Raw genomic sequence first — 7929 nt, 5'->3', positions numbered from 1 at the left:
AACTGAAGGAATGGTCGAACAAGTGGTTGTTACAATTCAACCCAACCAAATGTAATGTAATGAAGATAGGTGTAGGGAGCAGGAGGCCAAATACAAGGTATCATCTGGGAGAGGAAATCCTTCAGGAGTCAGAGAAGGAAAAAGACTTGGGAGTTGATATCACGCCAGACCTGTCTCCTGCAGCACATATCAAGAGGATAACATCAGCGGCATATGCCAGGCTGGCCAATATACGAACGGCATTCAGAAATTTGTGTAAAGAATCATTCAGAACTTTGTATACCACATATGTCAGGCCAATTCTGGAGTATGCAGCCCCAGCATGGTGTCCATATCTAGTCAAGGATAAGACTAAACTGGAAAAGGTTCAAAGATTTGCCACCAGACTAGTACCCGAGCTGAGAGGTATGAGCTACGAGGAGAGACTGCGGGAATTGAACCTCACTTCGCTGGAAGACAGAAGAGTTAGGGGGGACATGATCACTACATTCAAGATTCTCAAGGAAATTGATAGGGTAGATAAAGACATTCTATTTAACACAAGGGGCACACGCACAAGGGGACACAGGTGGAAACTGAGCGCCCAAATGAGCCACAGAGATATTAAAAAGAACTTTTTTGGTGTCAGAGTGGTTGACAAATGGAATGCATTAGGAAGTGATGTGGTGGAGGCTGACTCCATACACAGTTTCAAGTGTAGATATGATAGAGCCCAATTGGCTCAGGAATCTGTACACCTGTTGATTGACGGTTGAGAGGCGGGACCAAAGAGCCAGAGCTCAACCCCCGCAAGCACAAATAGGTGAGTACACACTTTATGTTCTTTGCCTGCCACTCTCTCTCTCTCTCTCTCTCTCTCTCTCTCTCTCTCTCTCTCTCTCTCTCTCTCTCTCTCTCTCTCTCTCTCTCTCTCTCTCTCTCTCTCTCTCTTGTTCTCCCTATCAGGAACGCATTATGTCTTTCCCTTCCTGTCTCCCTCTCGCCCTCTTCCTCTTCACTCTCTCTCCCCTCTCTGAGACTCTTTCTCTCAACCCCTCTCTCTCTCTTCCTTTCATGCAAATACGCAACAGGTGTCTCTAACACGTGAAGTTCACCTTAGCCATTTTTAAATTTAGCACAATTTGCATATATGCAATCCCAGATTCCTGGTGACCGAAAAACACCCGTTTCTCGCAGTATTTCGTCTATTTCCATCATCTGGCACAAAGTCTTTGCTTACTTTAGAAAACAGAAGCATGACAATCGTGGGAGAGTTATTAATGTCTCCAATAAAGTTGACTTGACTTCCGGCAAGTATACTTTTAATTTAGTACATTGTTCAAAGTAATTGAAAAGACTGTATATTCACGGAGTCCACTACAACATCGGCATGTGGTGTGATGGGTCAACATGGACTCTAGAAGTCTTCACAATATCATCATGTAGGGTGACGGAGTCAACATGGATCATGAGTGTCCTTACCAACATCGCCATGTGGGTTGAAGAGAAGAAATTATCAGCACTTTCGTAACAATGTATACTGCTTTTGATGGCACAGAGAGGCCCATATTTTTCTACAATCGAAATATATATAATAGTTACGTGAACAAAATCATGTTTTCCCCCTTAACAAAAAATGAAAATCACTTAAAACTAATGTATGGTGTTTCATACCGAAATAGATTTTTCCCACAACAAATTCTTGCGTCTTATCATACCGAAATAGATTTTTCCCACAACAAATTCTTGCGTCTTACAAGCCTTCAAATGCATAGTATTGCTTTGAGTTACCGCTGCAGGAGAGTCATTCTTTCTATCAATAGAATTGGACTGTTTACATGACAAAAGTCAATATTATTGACTTTGAGAAGGTCTCTCTACCTGTTGTCTACCTGTTAATGGTTTCGAGAGTCAATATCCCCACGACCTTGTCTCTGACCAAGCCTCTTGGTTGGTGGTCTGATCAACCAGGCTGTCATTAGAGGTCGGCTAGTTATGCCCCTTATAGAGGGAGATTGTTTAAAAATCTTGGTCTTTAATGCTAATGGAATTATTTTTTCGGTGTACAAACGAAAGTATAATCTAGTTGTTCTATCAAGTAATTTGCTATCACAGTAATTTGTGATAGCAAAAATTACTGTGACAGCAAATCACAGTAATTTGCAACGTCTGCCGAGCGCACAGCGCTCGAGAGTCGTAGGCCATGGGGCCTGGGTTTGATTCCCGGTCGAGATGGAAGCAAATGGCCCGAGTTGATTTCACCTGATGCCTCTGGTCACCTAATAGTAAATAGGCAGCTGTGAGTTAGACAGCTGCTAAGGTGTTAATCCTGAAGATGTGTGTGTGTGTACTCACCTATTTGTGCTTGCGGGGGTTGAGCTCTGGCTCTTTGGTCCCGCCTCTCAAACGTCAATCAACTGGTGTACAGATTCCTGAGCCTACTGGGCTCTATCATATCTACACTTGAAACTGTGTATGGAGTCAGCCTCCACCACATCACTGTCTAATGCATTCCACTTGCTAACTACTCTGACACTGAAAAAGTTCTTTCCAACGTCCTTGTGACTCATGTGGGTACTCAGTTTCCACCTGCGTCCCCTTGTTCGCGTTCTCCCCGTGTTAAAAAGTTTATCCTTCTCTACCCTGTCAATTCCTCTGAGAATTTTGTAGGTAGTGATCATGTCTCCTCATACTCTTCTGTCTTCCAGTGTCGTGAGGTGCATTTCCCGCAGCCTTTCCTCAGTAACTCATGCCTCTTAGTTCTGGGACTAGCCTAGTGGCATACCTCTGAACTATTTCCAGCTTCGTCTTGTGCTTGACATGGTACGGGCTGCATGCTGGGGCCTGCATACTCCAGGATTGCTCTTACATATACTGTATACAAGGTTCTCAATGATTCCTTACACAGGTTCCTGAAGGCTGTTCTGATGTTAGCCAGCCTCGCGTTTGCCGCTGATGTAATTCTTTTTATGTGGACTTCAGGAGACAGGTTTGGTGTGACATCAACTCCTAGATGGACTGTTATCATCTCTGTCCGTTTCATGAAGTACTTCATTTCCCATTCGGTATCCTGTTTCAACCGCCTAGTTTTCTCGCACACTTCCTTGCATTCACCTAGTTGTATTCACCTAATTGTATTCACCTAATTGTATTCACCTAATTGTGTTTGCGGGGGTTGAGCTTTGCTCTTTCGGCCCACCTCTCAACTGTCAATCAACTGTTTACTAACTACTTTTTTTTTCACACCACACACACACACACACACACACACGCCCCAGGAAGCAGCCCGCTGACAGTTGACTAACTCCCAGGTACCTATTTACTGCTAGGTAACAGGGGCACTTCAGGGTGAAAGAAACTTTGCCCATTTGTTTCTGCCTGGTGCCGGAATCGAACCCGCGCCACAGAATTACGAGTCCTGCGCGCTTTCCACCAGGCTACCAGGCCCGTGTGTGTGTGTGTGTGTGTGTGTGTGTGTGTGTGTGTGTGTGTGTGTGTGTGTGTGTGTGTGTGTGAGTGTGTGTGTGTGAGTGTGTGTGTGTGAGTGTGAGTGTGTGTGTGTGTGTGTGTGTGTGTGTGTGTGTGTGTGTGTGTGTGTGTGTGTGTGTGTGTGTGTGTGTGTGTGTGTGTGTGTGTGTGAGTGAGTGTGTGTGTATATGTAAAACCACCTAAGTGTAATTACAGAAGTGTATTTTCAGGATGAGAGCTACGCTCGTGATGTCCCGTCTTTCCAGTAATCTTTGTCATATAACGCTTTGAAACTACGAAAAGCTATTTCCTTGGCAGCGGTGGGACTCGAACCCACGCCTCCGAAGAGACTGGTGCCTTAAACCAGCGCCTTAGACCGCTCGGCCACGCTACCGTTGTGATGTTAGCAGGGCCACACACACACACACATGCACACCAAAGAGCCAAAGCTCTACTTCCGCAATCACAACTAGGTGAGTACACTCACGCTACCGTATGTGTGTGTGTGTGTGTGTGTGTGAGTGTGTGTGTGTGTGTGTGTGTGTACTCACCTAATTGTACTCACCTAATTGTGCTTGCGGGGGTTGAGCTTTGGCTCTTTGGTCCCGCCTCTCAACTGTCAATCAACTGGTGTACAGATTCCTGAGCCTACTGGGCTCTATCATATCTACATTTGAAACTGTGTATGGAGTCAGCCTCCACCACATCACTTCCTAGTGCATTCCATTTATTAACTACTCTGACACTGAAAAAATTCTTTCTAACGTCTCTGTGGCTCATCTGGGTACTAAGTTTCCACCTGTGTCCCCTTGTTCGTGTCCCACCCGTGCTGAAGAGTTTGTCTTTGTCCACCCTGTCAATTCCCCTGAGAATTTTGTAGGTGGTTATCATGTCTCCCCTTACTCTTCTGTTTTCCAGGGATGTGAGGTTCAGCTCCTTTAGCCTTTCCTCGTAGTTCAATCCTCTCAGTTCCGGGACGAGCCTGGTGGCATACCGCTGAATCTTCTCTAACTTTGTCTTGTGTTTAACTAGGTATGGACTCCAGGCTGGAGCTGCATACTCCAGGATTGGTCTTACATAACTGGTATACAGGGTTCTGAAAGATTCCTTACACAAGTTTCTGAAGACAGTTCTTATGTTGGCCAGTCTAGCATATGCCGCTGATGATATTCTTTTGATGTGGGCCTCTGGGGACAGGTTCGGTGTGATATCAACCCCCAGATCCTTCTCTCTATTTGATTCTTGCAGGATTTTCCCTCCCAGATGATACCTTGTGTTCAGCCTCCTGCTCCCTTCGCCTAATTTCATCACCTTACACTTTCCAGAGTTGAACTTCAGCAGCCATTTTCCAGACCATTCCTCCAGTTTATCCAGGTCATCCTGTAGTCTCTGTCTATCTTCATCCGTCTTGATTCTTCTCATAATTTTTGCATCATCAGCAAACATCGAGAGGAATGAGTCTATACCCTCTGGAAGATCGTTCAAATATATTAGAAACAGGATGGGTCCAAGTACTGAGCCCTGTGGGACTCCGCTGGTGACATCTCGCCACTCTGATGTCTCCCCCCCTCACCGTTACTCGCTGTTTCCTGTTGCTTAAGTACTCCCTTATCCACTGGAGCACCTTCCCTTTTACTCCTGCCTGTTGCTCCAACTTTTTTAACAGTCTTTTATGGGGTACTGTGTCAAAGGCTTTTTGGCAATCCAGGAAAATGCAGTCGGCCCACCCTTCTCTTTCCTGCCGAATTTTCGTTGCCTGGTCATAAAATTCTATTAAACCTGTGAGGCACGATTTACCATCTCTGAACCCATGTTGGTGGTGCGTTACAAAGTTATTTCCCTCCAGATGCTCTACGAGCCTTTTCCTCACGATCTTCTCCAGCACCTTGCATGGTATACAAGTTAAGGAAACTGGCCTGTAATTCAGTGCCTCTTGCCTGTCACCCTTTTTGTATATTGGGACCACGTTAGCTGTCTTCCAACTTTCTGGTAAGTCTCCTGTTTCCAGTGACCTGTTATACACCATAGAGAGTGGCACACTTAGTGCTTCTGCACCTTCCTTTAGTATCCATGGTGAGATTCTATCAGGCCCAACAGCCTTTGTCACATCTAGCTCCAGCAGACACCTTTTGACCTCATCACTGGTGAGGTCAAATTCCTCCAAGGTTGCTTGGTTTGCCGCCTCCTCATTTAGTGCAGGGGCTTCTCCTTGTTCTATTGTGAAGACCTCCTGGAATCTCTTGTTGAGTTCTTCACACACCTCCTTGTCATTCTCTGTGTATCTGTTCTCCCCTTTCCGCAGCTTCATCACTTGTTCCTTCACTGCTGTTTTCCTCCTGATATGGCTGTGGAGCAGCTTTGGTTGGGTCTTGGCTTTACTCGCGATGTCATTTTCAAACTGTCTCTCTGCTTCCCTCCTCACTCTGATGTACTCATTTCTGGCCCTCTGGTATCTCTCCCTGCTCTCTGGTGTTCTGTTATTTCTGTAGTTTCTCCATGTTCTTTTACTCAGTTGTTTCGCTACCTTACATTCCTGGTTGAACCATGGGTTTTTCTGTTGTTTTTCGTTTTTCTCCTTTTGGACGGGGATAAACCTGTCTGCAGCTTCCTGGCACTTTTGGGTGACAATATCCATCATGACCTGCACATTCTTGTCTCTAAGTTCTGTTTCCTATGGTATTCCCCTGAGGAAGTTCCTCATCTCGTCATATTTTCCTCTTCGGTAATTCAGTCTTTTCCCCTCCACTCCCATCCTTGGATAGGTTATCCCTACCTCCACCAAGTACTCAAAGGTCAGTACACTGTGGTCACTCATTCCTATGGGGGCTTCAACTTTGACTTCCCTTATTTCTGACTCATTCAGGGTGAATATTAAGTCGAGTCTAGCTGGTTCATCATTGCCTCTCATTCTTGTGGGTTCCTTGACATGCTGGCTCAGAAAATTCCTTGTTGCCACTTCCAAGAGTTTAGCTCGCCACGTATCTGCACCACCATGTGGGTCCCCATTCTCCCAGTCTATCTTTCCATGGTTGAAATCACCCATGATTAAGAGTCTTGAGCCATTCCTGCAGGCAACTGAAGCTGCTCTCTCTATTATATTAATGGTTGCCATGTTGTTCCTATCAAACTCCTGTCTAGGTCTTCTGTCATTTAGGGGAGGGTTGTAAATGACTGTCACTATTATCTTAGGTCCACCCATTGTTATAGTTCCTGTTATGTAATCTCTGAATCCGTCACAGCCCGGAATTTCCATCTCATCAAAACTCCAGTCCTTCCTTATCAGCAGGGCCACTCCTCCACCTCCTCTCCCTTCCCTCTCTTTCCTTACTGTATAGTAGTCCTTTGGAAACACAGCATCTGTTATGACTCCTGACAATTTTGTTTCTGTTAGTCCTATTACATCAGGGTTTTCTTCTTGCACCCTTTCTGCCAGTTCACTTGCTTTATTGGTAATCCCATCAATGTTTGAGTACATTACCTTGAAGCTCACTTTCTTATATCCAATTTCACCCACACTCCCTACAAGTGTAGGAGGTTGTTCTATGGTCATTGCTACTTGGGTAGGCTCCTCCTCCTGTGAGGTAGTTGCCAGGGGTTCAGGGGGAGGTGGAGTGGGGGATGGAGGGCTTAGGTCTTCCTCAGGCCTGCTTGGGTCAGGAAGAAGTCCTGGGGGTGAGGGAGCAGGGATTGCTTGGGGAGAGGGCACGCCCTCCTGCGGTGTAGTTGACAGGGGTTTGGAGGGAGGTGGAGTGGGGGATAGAGGGCTTTGGTCTTGCTCAGGCCTGCTTGGGGCAGGGAGAAGACCAGGGGCTGGGAAAGCAGGGGCTACTTGGGGTAAGGGGAGGGGGAGGATTTGGGTTTCATGATGGGCATTATGCAGGGGCAAGGAAGGGTTTGTGCTGGGGGGTAGGGAGGGCCCTATTGGGTGGTGGACTGGGGTGTTGCATTCCCCCCTGGGGTTCCTGGGTTGCTGGATTGGGGTTCCCCACTCCCCTCTGGGATTGCTGGGTTGGAGGCTGAGGTTCCCTGGCTCTCTTCCCTCTCCTTGCGCCTTTTCCTTGCATCTGCTGCCCTTACTATCTCGTCTCTGGTCATGTCCCTCTGAACATATACCTCTTTGTAGTTCCTTGTATACCTCAGTTTGCTCTTCTTTACTAGAATGTCCTCTTTGATGTCCTCGCTCTTGAATACTACCTTGATCAATCTTTTTTTGTCTCTGTTGTACTGGCCAATCCGGAAAAACTGTTCTATGTCTCGTTCAGCCCCTTCCATTCCTATCTCCTTTAATATCCCTGCCACTGCAGCTTTGTCTTTAGTCCTCGTTTCCTCCCTTGTGGAGCCCTCTTGTTCCTTAACACCTACCACTACTACAGCTCTTTTCCTTTCCATTAGCTGGCTTGTGCATCTAGCTGCCTCCTGTGAGGTTACTGCTTTCATTACAACTTCCTTGACTGTTCAAGGAAGTTGAAGCTGTTGTGTGTG

The 7929-nt window shown here is 46.2% G+C and overlaps 1 non-coding gene across 1 annotated transcript; it reads right to left on the bottom strand.

The window, feature by feature from the left end:
- Nucleotides 1-3759: 3759 nt before the first annotated feature.
- On the bottom strand, nucleotides 3760-3841 carry TRNAL-AAG (transfer RNA leucine (anticodon AAG)). The gene has a single exon. It is a non-coding gene; the product is annotated as a tRNA-Leu (tRNA).
- Nucleotides 3842-7929: the final 4088 nt, after the last annotated feature.

The sequence above is a fragment of the Procambarus clarkii genome, chromosome 20 (assembly GCF_040958095.1).
Source record: "Procambarus clarkii isolate CNS0578487 chromosome 20, FALCON_Pclarkii_2.0, whole genome shotgun sequence".
NCBI lineage: Eukaryota > Metazoa > Arthropoda > Malacostraca > Decapoda > Cambaridae > Procambarus > Procambarus clarkii.
Note: the sequence above shows the minus strand (reverse complement) of the source record. Positions and strands in the feature narration are given on the sequence as shown.